This window comes from Pristiophorus japonicus, chromosome 3, assembly GCF_044704955.1.
Source record: "Pristiophorus japonicus isolate sPriJap1 chromosome 3, sPriJap1.hap1, whole genome shotgun sequence".
Classification (NCBI taxonomy): domain Eukaryota; kingdom Metazoa; phylum Chordata; class Chondrichthyes; family Pristiophoridae; genus Pristiophorus; species Pristiophorus japonicus.
The window spans coordinates 327,845,528-327,858,793 of NC_091979.1; the positions used below are offsets into that span (position 1 = coordinate 327,845,528).

Below are 13,266 nucleotides of genomic sequence, written 5' to 3' on the forward strand. Positions count from 1 at the left end.
TGTGCCACTAACTTATAGAATCAAAGAATAAGGGAATGGTTGCAGCCCGTCGAGCCCATGCCAACTCTCAACAAGTCTCACTCCCCTGTCATTTACCCACAGCTGTGCAATTTTTTTCATTCGGATACTAATCCAACTCCGTTTTGAAAGATAAGATTGAGTCTGACTCCACCGCCCTTTAGAGCAGTGTATTCCAGATTCTAACCACCTGCTGAGGAATGGCCACTCCTGTTCCTATGGAAAAAGGCAGAGAAACACGGGATCAATTCCTGCCACACTCAGAACCTTGCTAAATTTCGCACCGTCATTCTATTCTCGTGACACAAGCTCCAGAAGTGTAGTCCAGCTGTTGAGGTTAAAGCTCTGGTTAAGTTCCCCACTGTCTTTCTGCCACAGCGTTTCCGTAGTGTAGTGGTTATCACATTCGCCTAACACGCGCAAGATTCCCGGTCCGAAACCGGGCGGAAACATTATGCAAACGTGTTCAATTAATGATTAGATAAAATTAAATCATTCATATTAGTGGTTCAATGGTAACAGAGTGCAGTGTCTCACGATGCTGTTCCATTTGCTGATTTCTCTCTGCAGTTCTGTACACTCTCAAATTCTACACAGTGTCTCTCACTCCCTCCCGTTTCCAGCCCTGACGCTGGAGAAACCATATCTCAAAGCTGCACATTCCGTGCATTCAGGTCAGCTGTGAGAGATTATTAAAGGATCCTGCCATGCCGCCACGCTTCACAACAGAAAATTAAAGCCACAAACAAACCCATCGACTAATCACTATTCCCCAGCTCCAGAGTGAGTGAGAGCGGGACAAGCCCTAACTTCCGCTCCAACACTCTCCAATCAGCCGCTGCCGGCGGAAAGCGGAAAATGCAGCATCAAACAGCGGTTTGCCGCCCTTCATTGGGCTGCAAAATGCCACCGTTCGAGACAACGCTCCCCGTACACCGAACAGCAGCCTCATAAGATGCTTCATCTCACCTTCCTGAGTTCGAGCCCCAGCTTGCACGAACACTTCTTCACTGGAAACACCATTAATTATCTGATTGCCACGTTTTGCATCATGAAAGTAATCCTAACCGATAATTTCTAATCATAGAGGTTTACAGCTTGGAAGGAGTCATTTAAGCCCATTGTATCTGCACCGGCCAACAAATGCCCAGTTTGAGGCGTGTACCCCTGCACCTTATTGCATTTCATGTGCACATCTAAGAACTTGTTAAATGTGGTGATGGTTTCTGCCTGCACCACACTTTCAGGCAGTGAGTTTGAGACCCTCACAAACATCTGCTTGCAGAATGTTCACTTCAAATCCCCTTTAACCCTTACACTAATTACTTTTAAATTATGCAGCCTGGTTGTTGACCACTCCACTCTGTGAAATAGAACCTTTCAATCTACAATATCTAGGCCCCTCCTATTTTTATAAACCTCAATGCTGTCGCCCATCAGCCTCCTCTGTTCCAAGGAAAACAAACCCATCCTATCCAATCTGTCCTCATAGCAAAGTTGCTCCACTCCCGGCAACATCTACGTAAATCTCCTCTGTACCCTCTCCAGCGTATTCACGTCCTTCCTTCAATGCGGTGACTAGAACTGCACGCAGTACTCCAGCTGTGGCCGAACCAGAATTTTATACAGTTCTAGCATAACCCACTTGCTGTTCTGTTCCTTGCTTCTGCCAATAAAGGCTACCATTCCATATGACTTCTTAACCAACTTTTCCAACTGGCCAGCTACATTCAGGGATTTGTGGACAAGCAATCCCAGTTACCTTTGTTCCTCTACACTTCTCAATGTCATACCAGTTGATGTGTATTCCCTTTCCTTGTTAGCCCTCCACAAATTCGCTATCACTCACATCTCTGGATTAAATTCCATTTGCCACTGCTCTACCCCCTTATCAGTTGATTGATATCTTCCTGGAGTCTCCAGCTTTCTTCTTCATTATCAACCCACTGCCTATTTTAATAACACCTGAAAACTTCGAAATCATAACACCTATATTCAAGTTTAGATCATTGATAAATACCATAAAAAGCAATGGATCTGGCTCTGAAAACTGCGGAACCCCACTGGAATCATCCTTCCAGTCACAAAAACACCCATCAAACATTACCCTTTGCTAACTGCCTCTGAGCAAAATTTGGATCCAATATGCCGCTTCGCCCTGAATCACATGGGCATTTACTTAGAAAATGCATAATCATTAAATGTTATCCTGCCTTCATGGGAAAACATCATTAATTGACTGATGATCTTCATTTGCACAACTAAAGAAATGTTAACTGAAGGAGAGTCCTTAATTGAATAACTTATCTGTGCTCTGCACTTTACCTCTGAATTCATAAACCATATTGGACAGTGTGCTTTAGAAGTCTGCTTCAAAATGTTCCTTGCTGGTAACATGTACATGGGACGTTGGAAATAGTGAGATAGACTGTAGTGCAAGGGACTGGTTATTGTGAAACAGCAAAGAAAATATACAGTCTGGAAGAATACCATCGAAAAGAAGTGTGACCCGAACAGCCAAAAAGAAGATGAAGTGCTGAGCCCTTTTCAGCAAAAAATTCTTTTCCCAAACATTTTTCTGACCGAATCTTCACAAAACAAAAATGATGCTTTTAAAGTCATTAAACCCGAATTTTCGTGCACCCAAATCTTCTGAATCAGATGCCTCTCGTTGTGCCGACTGAATCCATGTCCCTCTCAATATTCTGCTGACATGCACACTATTAAATGTGCCACTAACTTATACAATCAAAGAATAAGGGAATGGTTGCAGCCCGTCGAGCCCATGCCAACTCTCAGCAAGTCTCACTCCCCTGTCATTTACACACAGCTGTGCAATTTTTTTCATTCGGATACTTATCCAACTCGTTTTGAAAGATAAGAATGAGTCTGACTCCACCGCCCTTTAGAGCAGTGTATTCCAGATTTTAACCACTTGCTGAGGAATGGCCACTCCTGTTCCTATGTATAAAGGCAGAGAAACACGGGATCAATTCCTGCCACACTCACAACCTTGCTAAATATAGCACCGTCATTCTATTCTCGTGACACAAGCTCCATAAGTGTAGTCCAGCTGTTGAGGTTAAAGGTCTGGTTATGTTCCCAACAATGCTACTGCCACAGCGTTTCCGTAGTGTAGTGGTTATCACGGTCGCCTCACACGCGAAAGGTCCCCGGTTCGAAACCGGGCGGAAACATTATGCAAACGTGTTCAATTAATGATAAGATAAAATTAAATCATTCATATTAGTGGTTCAATGGTAACAGAGTGCAGTGTCTCACGATGCTGTTCCATTTGCTGATTTCTCTCTACAGTTCTGTTCACACTCAAATTCTTCACAGTGTCTCTCACTCCCTCCCGTTTCCAGCCCTGACGCTGGAGAAACCATATCTCAAAGCTTCACATTCCGTGCATTCAGGTCAGCTGTGAGCTTTTATTAAAGGATCCTGCCACGCCACCACGCTTCACAACAGAAAATTAAAGCCACAAACAAACCCATCGACTAATCGCTCTTCCCCAGCTCCAGAATGAGTGAGGGAGGGACAAGCCCTAACTTCCGCTCCCAGACTCTCCAATCAGCCGCTGCCGGCGGAAAGCGGAGAATGCAGCATCAAACAGCGGTTTACCGCCCTTCACTGGGCTGCAAAATGCCACCGTTCGAGACAACGCTCCCCGTACTCCGAACAGCAACCTCATAAGATGCTTCATCTCAGCTTCCTGAGTTCGAGCCCCAGCTTGCACGAACACTTCTTCACTGGAAACACCATTAATTATCTGATGCCACGTTTTGCATCATGAAAGTAATCCTAACCGATAATTATATAATCATAGAGGTTTACAGCATGGAAGGAGTCATTTAAGCCCATCGTATCTGCACCGGCCAACAAATGCCCAGTTTTAGGTGTGTCCCCCTGCACCTTATTGCATTTCATGTGCACATCTCAGAACTTGTTAAATGTGGTGAGGGTTTCTGCCTGCACCACACTTTCAGGCAGTGAGTTTGAGACCCCCACAAACATCTGCATGCAGAATGTTCACTTCAAATGCCCTTTAACCCTTACACTAATTACTTTTAAATTATGCAGCCTGGTTGTTGACCACGCCGCTATGTGAAATAGACCCTTTTAAACAACAATATCTAGGCCCTTCCTATTTTTATACACCTCAATACTGTCGCCCATCAGCCTCCTCTGTTCCAAGGAAAACAAACCCATCCTATCCAATCTGTCCTCATAGCAAAGTTGCTCCACTGCCGGCAACAACTACGTAAAGCTCCTCTGTACCCTCGCCAGCGTATTCACGTCCTTCCTTCAATGCGGTGACTAGAACTGCACGCAGTACTCCAGCTGTGGCCTAACCAGAATTTTATACAGTTCTAGCATAAACCACTTGCTGTTCTGTTCCTTGCTTCTGCCAATAAATGCAACCATTCCATATGACTTCTTAACCAACTTTTCCAACTGGCCAGCTACCTTCAGGGATCTGTGGACAAGCAATCCCAGTTACCTTTGTTCCTCTACACTTCTCAATGTCATACCAGTTGATGTGTATTCCCTTTCCTTGTTAGCCCTCCACAAATGCGCGATCTCTCACATCTCTGGATTAAATTCCATTTGCAACTGCTCTACCCCCTTATCAGTTGATTGATATCTTCCTGTAGTCTCCAGCTTTCTTCTTCATTATCAACCCACTGCCTATTTTAAAAACACCTGAAAACTTCGTGATCATAACACCTATAATCAAGTTTAGATCATTGATAAATACCATAAAAGCAATGGATCTGGCACTGAAAACTGTGGAACCCCACTGGAAACATCCTTCCAGTCACAAAATCACCCATCAAACATTACCCTTTGCTTCCTGCCTCTGAGCCAAATTTGGATCCAATTTGCCACTTCGCCCTGAATCACATGGGCTTTTACTTAGAAAATGCATAATCATTAAATGTTATCCTGCCTTCATGGGAAAACATCATTAATTGACTGATGATCTTCATTTGCACAACTAAAGAAATGTTAACTGAAGGAGAGTCCTTAATTGAATAACTTATCTGTGCTCTGCACTTTACCTCTGAATCCATAAACCATATTGGACAGTGTGCTTTAGAAGTCTGCTTCAAAATGTTCCTTGCTGGTAACATGTACATGGGACGTTGGAAACAGTGAGATAGACGGTAGTGCAAGGGACTGGTTATTGTGAAACAGCAAAGAAAATATACAGTCTGGAAGAATACCATCGAAAAGAAGTGTGACCCTAACAGCCAAAAAGAAGATGAAGTGCTGAGCCCTTTTCAGCAAAAAATTATTTTCCCAAACATTTTTCTGACCGAATCTTCACAAAACAAAAATGATGCTTTTAAAGTCATTAAACCCGAATTTTCGTGCACCCAAATCTTCTGAATCAGATGCCTCGCGTTGTGCCGACTGAATCCATGTCCCTTTCAATATTCTGCTGACATGCACACTATTAAATGTGCCACTAACTTATACAATCAAAGAATAAGGGAATGGTTGCAGCCCGTCGAGCCCATGCCAACTCTCAACAAGTCTCACTCCCCTGTCATTTACACACAGCTGTGCAATTTTTTTCATTCGGATACTTATCCAACTCGTTTTGAAAGATAAGAATGAGTCTGACTCCACCGCCCTTTAGAGCAGTGTATTCCAGATTTTAACCACTTGCTGAGGAATGGCCACTCCTGTTCCTATGTATAAAGGCAGAGAAACACGGGATCAATTCCTGCCACACTCACAACCATGCTAAATTTCGAACCGTCATTCTATTCTCGTGACACAAGCTCCATAAGTGTAGTCCAGCTGTTGAGGTTAAAGCTCTGGTTATGTTCCCAACAATGCTACTGCCACAGCATTTCTGTAGCGTAGTGGTTATCACATTCGCCTCACACGCGAAAGGTCCCCGGTTCGAAACCGGGCGGAAACATTATGCAAACGTGTTCAATTAATGATTAGATAAAATTAAACCATTCATATTAGTGGTTCAATATTAACAGAGTGCAGTGTCTCACGATGCTGGTCCATTTGCTGATTTCTCTCTACCGTTCTGTTCACACTCAAATTCTTCACAGTGTCTCTCACTCCCTCCCGTTTCCAGCCCTGACGCTGGAGAAACCATATCTCAAAGCTGCACATTCCTTGCATTCAGGTCAGCTGTGAGAGATTATTAAAGGATCCTGCCACGCCACCACGCTTCACAACAGAAAATTAAAGCCACAAACAAACCCATCGACTAATCGCTCTTCCTCAGCTCCAGAGTGAGTGAGGGCGGGACAAGCCCTAACTTCCGCTCCCACACTCTCCAATCAGCCGCTGCCGGCGGAAAGCGGAGAATGCAGCATCAAACAGCGGTTTACCGCCCTTCACTTGGCTGCAAAATGCCAACGTTCCAGACAACGCTCCCCGTGCTCTGAACAGCAGCCTCATAAGATGCTTCATCTCAGCTTCCTGAGTTCGAGCCCCAGCTTGCACGAACACTTCTTCACTGGAAACAGCATTAATTATCTGATTGCCACGTTTTGCATCATGAAAGTAATCCTAACCGATAATTATATAACCATGGAGGTTTACAGCATGGAAGGAGTCATTTACGCCCATCGTATCTGCACCGGCCAAAAAATGCCCAGTTTTAGGTGTGTACCCCTGCACCTTATTGCATTTCATGTGCACATCTAAGAACTGGTTAAATGTGGTGAGGGTTTCTGCCTGCACCACACTTTCAGGCAGTGAGTTTGAGACCCCCACAAACATCTGCATGCAGAATGTTCACTTCAAATCCCCTTTAACCCTTACACTAATTACTTTTAAATTATGCAGCCTGGTTGTTGACCACTGCACTATGTGAAATAGACCCTTTTAATCAACAATATCTAGGCGTCTCCTATTTTTATACACCTCAATGCGGTCGCCCTTCAGCCTCCTCTGTTCCAAGGAAAACAAACCCATCCTATCCAATCTGTCCTCATAGCAAAGTTGCTCCACTCCCGGCAACATCTACGTAAATCTCCTCTGTACCCTCTCCAGCGTATTCACGTTCTTCCTTCAGTGCGGTGACCAGAACTGCACGCAGTACTCCAGCTGTGGCCTAACCAGAATTTTATACAGTTCTAGCATAACCCACTTGCTGTTCTGTTCCTTGCTTCTGCCAATAAATGCTACCATTCCATATGACTTCTTAATCAACTTTTCCAACTGGTCAGCTGCCTTCAGGGATCTGTGGACAAGCAATCCCAGTTACCTTTGTTCCTCTACACTTCTCAATGTCATACCAGTTGATGTGTATTCCCTTTCCTTGTTAGCCCTCCACAAATGCGCGATCTCTCACATCTCTGGATTAAATTCAATTTGCCACTGCTCTACCCCCTTATCAGTTGATTGATATCTTCCTGGAGTCTCCAGCTTTCTTCTTCATTATCAACCACACTGCCTATTTTAATAACACCTGAAAACTTCGTAAGCATAACACCTATATTCAAGTTTAGATCATTGATAAATACCATAAAAAGCAATGGATCTGGCACTGAAAACTGTGGAACCCCACTGGAAACATCCTTCCAGTCACAAAAACACCCATCAAACATTACCGTTTGCTTCCTGCCTCTGAGCCAAATTTGGATCCAATTTGCCACTTCGCCCTGAATCACATGGGCTTTTACTTAGAAAATGCATAATCATTAAATGTTATCCTGCCTTTGTGGGAAAACATCATTAATTGACTGATGATGTTCATTTGCACAACTAAAGAAATGTTAACTGAAGGAGAATCCTTAATTGAATAACTTATCTGTGCTCTGCACTTTAGCTCTGAATCCATAAACCATTTTGGACACTGTGCTTTAGAAGTCTGCTTCAAAATGTTCATTGCTGGTAACATGTACATGAGACGTTGGAAACAGTGAGATAGACTGTAGTGCAAGGGACTGGTTATTGTGAAACAGCAAAGAAAATATACATTCTGGAAGAATAACATCGAAAAGAAGTGTGGCCCTAACAGCCAAAAAGAAGATAAAGTGCTGAGCCCTTTTCAGCAAAAAATTATTTTTCAAACATTTCTCTGACCGAATCTTCATAAAAGAAAAATGATGCTTTTAAAGTCATTAAACCCGAATTTTCGTGCACCCGAATCTTCTGAATCAGATGCCTCTCGTTGTGTCGACTGAATCCATGTCCCTTTCAATATTCTGCTGACATGCACACTATTAAATGTGCCACTAACTTATAGAATCAAAGAATAACGGAATGGATGCAGCCCGTCGAGCCCATGCCAACTCTCAACAAGTCTCACTCCCCTGTCATTTACCCACAGCTGTGCAATTTTTTTCATTCGGATACTTATCCAACTCCGTTTTGAAAGATAAGATTGAGTCTGACTCCACCGCCCTTTAGAGAAGTGTATTCCAGATTCTAACCACTTGCTGAGGAATGACCACTCCTGTTCCTATGTATAAAGGCAGAGAAACACGGGATCAATTCCTGCCACACTCACAAACTTGCAATATCGCACCGTTATTCGATTCTCGTGACACAAGCTCCAGAAGTGTAGTCCAGCTGTTGAGGTTAAAGCTCTGGTTATGTTCCCAACGATGTTATTGCACCAGCGTTTCCGTAGTGTAGTGGTTATCACGTTCGCCTAACACGCGAAAGGTCCCCGGTTCAAAACCGGGCGGAAACATTATGCAAACGTGTTCAATTAATGATAAGATAAAATTAAATCATTCATATTGGTGGTTCAATGTTAACAGAGTGCAGTGTCTCACGATGCTGTTCCATTTGCTGATTTCTCTCTGCAGTTCTGTTCACACTCAAATTCTACACAGTGTCTCTCACTCCCTCCCGCTTCCAGCCCTGACGCTGGAGAAACCATATCTCAAAGCTGCACATTCCGTGCATTCAGGTCAGCTGTGAGAGATTATTGAAGGATCCTGCCACGCCACCACGCTTCACAACAGAAAATTAAAGCCACAAACAAACCCATCGACTAATCGCTCTTCCTCAGCTCCAGAGTGAGTGAGGGCGGGACAAGCCCTAACTTCCGCTCCCACACTCTCCAATCAGCCGCTGCCGGCGGAAAGCGGAGAATGCAGCATCAAACAGCGGTTTACCGCCCTTCACTGGGCTGCAAAATGCCACCGTTCCAGACAACGCTCCCCGTGCTCCGAACAGCAGCCTCATAAGATGCTTCATCTCAGCTTCCTGAGTTCGAGCCCCAGCTTGCACGAACACTTCTTCACTGGAAACAGCATTAATTATCTGATTGCCACGTTTTGCATCATGAAAGTAATCCTAACCGATAATTATATAATCATAGAGGTTTACAGCATGGAAGGACTCATTTACGCCCAACGTATCTGCACCGGCCAACAAATGCCCAGTTTTAGGTGTGTCCCCCTGCACCTTATTGCATTTCATGTGCACATCTAAGAACTTGTTAAATGTGGTGAGGGTTTCTGCCTGCACCACACTTTCAGGCAGTGAGTTTGAAACCCCCACAAACATCTGCATGCAGAATGTTCACTTCAAATCCCCTTTAACCCTTACACTAATTACTTTTAAATTATGCAGCCTGGTTGTTGACCACTCCACTATGTGAAATAGACCCTTTTAATCAACAATATCTAGGCCTTTCCTATTTTTATACACCTCAATGCGGTCGCCCATCAGCCTCCTCTGTTCCAAGGAAAACAAACCCATCCTATCCAATCTGTCCTCATAGCAATGTTGCTCCACTCCCGGCAACATCTACGTAAATCTCCTCTGTACCCTCTCCAGCGTATTCACGTTCTTCCTTCAATGCGGTGACCAGAACTGCACGCAGTACTCCAGCTGTGGCCTAACCAGAATTTTATACAGTTCTAGCACAACCCACTTGCTGCTCTGTTCCTTGCTTCTGCCAATAAATGCAATCATTCCATATGACTTCTTAATCAACTTTTCCAACTGGTCAGCTACTTTCAGGGATCTGTGGACAAGCAATCCCAGTTACCTTTGTTCCTCTACACTTCTCAATGTCATACCAGTTGATGTGTATTCCCTTTCGTTGTTAGCCCTCCACAAATGCGCGATCTCTCACATCTCTGGATTAAATTCAATTTGCCACAGCACTACCCACTTATCAGTTGATTGATATCTTCCTGGAGTCTCCAGCTTTCTTCTTCATTATCAACCACACTGCCTATTTTAATAACACCTGAAAACTTCGTAATCATAACACCTATATTCAAGTTTAGATCATTGATAAATACCATAAGAAGCAATGGATCTGGCACTGAAAACTGTGGAACCCCACTGGAAACATCCTTCCAGTCACAAAAACACCCATCAAACATTACCCTTTGCTTCCTGCCTCTGAGCCAAATTTGGATCCAATTTGCCACTTCGCCTTGAATCACATGGGCTTTTACTTAGAAAATGCATAATCATTAAATGTTATCCTGCCTTCATGGGAAAACATCATTAATTGACTTATGATCTTCATTTGCACAACTAAAGAAATGTTAACTGAAGGAGAATCCTTAATTGAATAACTTATCTGTGCTCTGCACTTTACCTCTGAATCCATAAACCATTTTGGACACTGTGCTTTAGAAGTCTGCTTCAAAATGTTCATTGCTGGTAACATGTATATGAGACGTTGGAAACAGTGAGATAGACTGCAGTGCAAGGGACTGGTTATTGTGAAACAGCAAAGAAAATATACATTCTGGAAGAATACCATCGAAAAGAAGTGTGGCCCTAACAGCCAAAAACAAGATGAAGTGCTGAGCCATTTTCAGCAAAAAATTCTTTTTCAAACATTTCTCTGACCGAATCTTCACAAAAGAAAAATGATGCTTTTAAAGTCATTAAACCCGAATTTTCATGCACCGGAATCTTCTGAATCAGATGCCTCTCGTTGTGCCGACTGAATCCATGTCCCTTTCAATATTCTGCTGACATGCACACTATTAAATGTGCCACTAACTTATAGAATCAAAGCATGAGGGAATGGATGCAGCCCGTCGAGCCCATGCCAACTCTCAACAAGTCTCACTCCCCTGTCATTTACCCACAGCTGTGCAATTTTTTTCATTCGGATACTTATCCAACTCCGTTTTGAAAGATAAGATTGAGTCTGACTCCACCGCCCTTTAGAGAAGTGTATTCCAGATTCTAACCACTTGCTGAGGAATGGCCACTCCTGTTCCTATGTATAAAGGCAGATAAACACGGGATCAATTCCTGCCACACTCACAACCTTGCTAAATATAGCACCGTCATTCTGTTCTCGTGACACAAGCTCCAGAAGTGTCGTCCAGCTGTTGAGGTTAAAGCTCTGGTTATGTTCCCAACAATGTTACTGCCACAGCGTTTCCGTAGTGTAGTGGTTATCACGTTCGCCTAACACGCGAAAGGTCCCCGGTTCGAAACCGGGCGGAAACATTATGCAAACGTGTTCAATTCATGATAAGATAAAATTAAATCATTCATATTAGTGGTTCAATGTTAACAGAGTGCAGTGTCTCACGATGCTGTTCCATTTGCTGATTTCTCTCTGCAGTTCTGTTCACACTCAAATTCTACACAGTGTCTCTCACTCCCTCCCGTTTCCAGCCCTGACGCTGGAGAAACCATATCTCAAAGCTGCACATTCCGTGCATTCAGGTCAGCTGTGAGAGATTATTAAAGGATCCTGCCACGCCACCACGCTTCACAACAGAAAATTAAAGCCACAAACAAACCCATCGACTAATCGCTCTTCCCCAGCTCCAGAGTGAGTGAGGGCGGAACAAGCCCTAACTTCCGCTCCCACACTCTCCAATCAGCCGCTGCCGGCGGAAAGCGGAGAATGCAGCATCAAACAGCGGTTTACCGCCCTTCACTGGGCTTCAAAATGCCACCGTTCGAGACAACGCTCCACCTGCTCCGAACAACAGCCTCACAAGATGCTTGATCTCAGCTTCCTGTGTTCGAGCCCCAGCTTGCACGAACACTTCTTCACTGGAAACACCATTAATTATCTGATTGCCACGTTTTGCATCATGAAAGTAATCCTAACCGATAATTATATAATCATAGAGGTTTACAGCATGGAAGGAGTCATTTAAGCCCATCGTATCTGCACCGGCCAACAAATGCCCAGTTTTAGGTGTGTACCCCTGCACCTTATTGCATTTCATGTGCACATCTAAGAACTGGTTAAATGTGGTGAGGGTTTCTGCCTGCACCACACTTTCAAGCAGTGAGTTTGAGACCCCCACAAACATCTGCATGCAGAATGTTCACTTCAAATCCCCTTTAACCCTTACACTAATTACTTTTAAATTATGCAGCCTGGTTGTTGACCACTCCACTATGTGAAATAGACCCTTTTAATCAACAATATCTAGGCCCCTCCTATTTTTATACACCTCAATGCTGTCGCCCATCAGCCTCCTCTGTTCCAAGGAAAACAAACCCATCCTATTCAATCTGTCCTCATAGCAAAGTTGCTCCACTCCCGGCAACATCTACGTAAATCTCCTCTGTACCCTCTCCAGCGTATGCACGTTCTTCCTTCAATGCGGTGACCAGAACTGCACGCAGAACTCCAGCTGTGGCCTAACCAGAATTTAATACAGTTCTAGCATAACCCACTTGCTGTTCTGTTCCTTGCTTCTGCAATAAATGCAACCATTCCATATGAATTCTTAATCAACTTTTCCAACTGGTCAGCTACCTTCAGGGATCTGTGGACAAGCAATCCCAGTTACCTTTTTTCCTCTACACTTCTCAATGTCATACCAGTTGATGTGTATTCCCTTTCCTTGTTAGCCCTCCACAAATGCGCGATCTCTCACATCTCTGGATTAAATTCAGTTTGCCACTGCTCTACCCCCTTATCAGTTGATTGATATCTTCCTGGAGTCTCCAGCTTTCTTCTTCATTATCAACCACACTGCCTATTTTAATAACACCTGAAAACTTCGTAATCATAACACCTATATTCAAGTTTAGATCATTGATAAATACCATAAAAAGCAATGGATCTGGCACTGAAAACTGTGGAACCACACTGGAAACATCCTTCCAGTCACAAAAACACCCATCAAACATTACCTTTTGCTTCCTGCCTCTGAGCCAAATTTGGATCCAATTTGCCACTTCGCCCTGAATCACATGGGCTTTTACTTAGAAAATGCATAATCATTAAATGTTATCCTGCCTTCATGGGAAAACATCATTAATTGACTGATGATCTTCATTTGCACAACTAAA

At 43.6% G+C, this 13,266-nt stretch overlaps 5 non-coding genes across 5 annotated transcripts; all 5 read left to right on the forward strand.

The window, feature by feature from the left end:
* Positions 1-397: 397 nt before the first annotated feature.
* trnav-aac (transfer RNA valine (anticodon AAC)) lies at positions 398-470 on the forward strand. The gene has a single exon. It is a non-coding gene; the product is annotated as a tRNA-Val (tRNA).
* A 2,672-nt stretch (positions 471-3,142) lies between these two features.
* Positions 3,143-3,215, forward strand: trnav-cac (transfer RNA valine (anticodon CAC)). Its single transcript has one exon. It is a non-coding gene; the product is annotated as a tRNA-Val (tRNA).
* A 2,671-nt stretch (positions 3,216-5,886) lies between these two features.
* trnav-cac (transfer RNA valine (anticodon CAC)) lies at positions 5,887-5,959 on the forward strand. The gene has a single exon. It is a non-coding gene; the product is annotated as a tRNA-Val (tRNA).
* A 2,672-nt stretch (positions 5,960-8,631) lies between these two features.
* On the forward strand, positions 8,632-8,704 carry trnav-aac (transfer RNA valine (anticodon AAC)). Its single transcript has one exon. It is a non-coding gene; the product is annotated as a tRNA-Val (tRNA).
* Positions 8,705-11,378: 2,674 nt separating this feature from the next.
* Positions 11,379-11,451, forward strand: trnav-aac (transfer RNA valine (anticodon AAC)). The gene has a single exon. It is a non-coding gene; the product is annotated as a tRNA-Val (tRNA).
* The last annotated feature ends 1,815 nt before the right edge of the window (positions 11,452-13,266 follow it).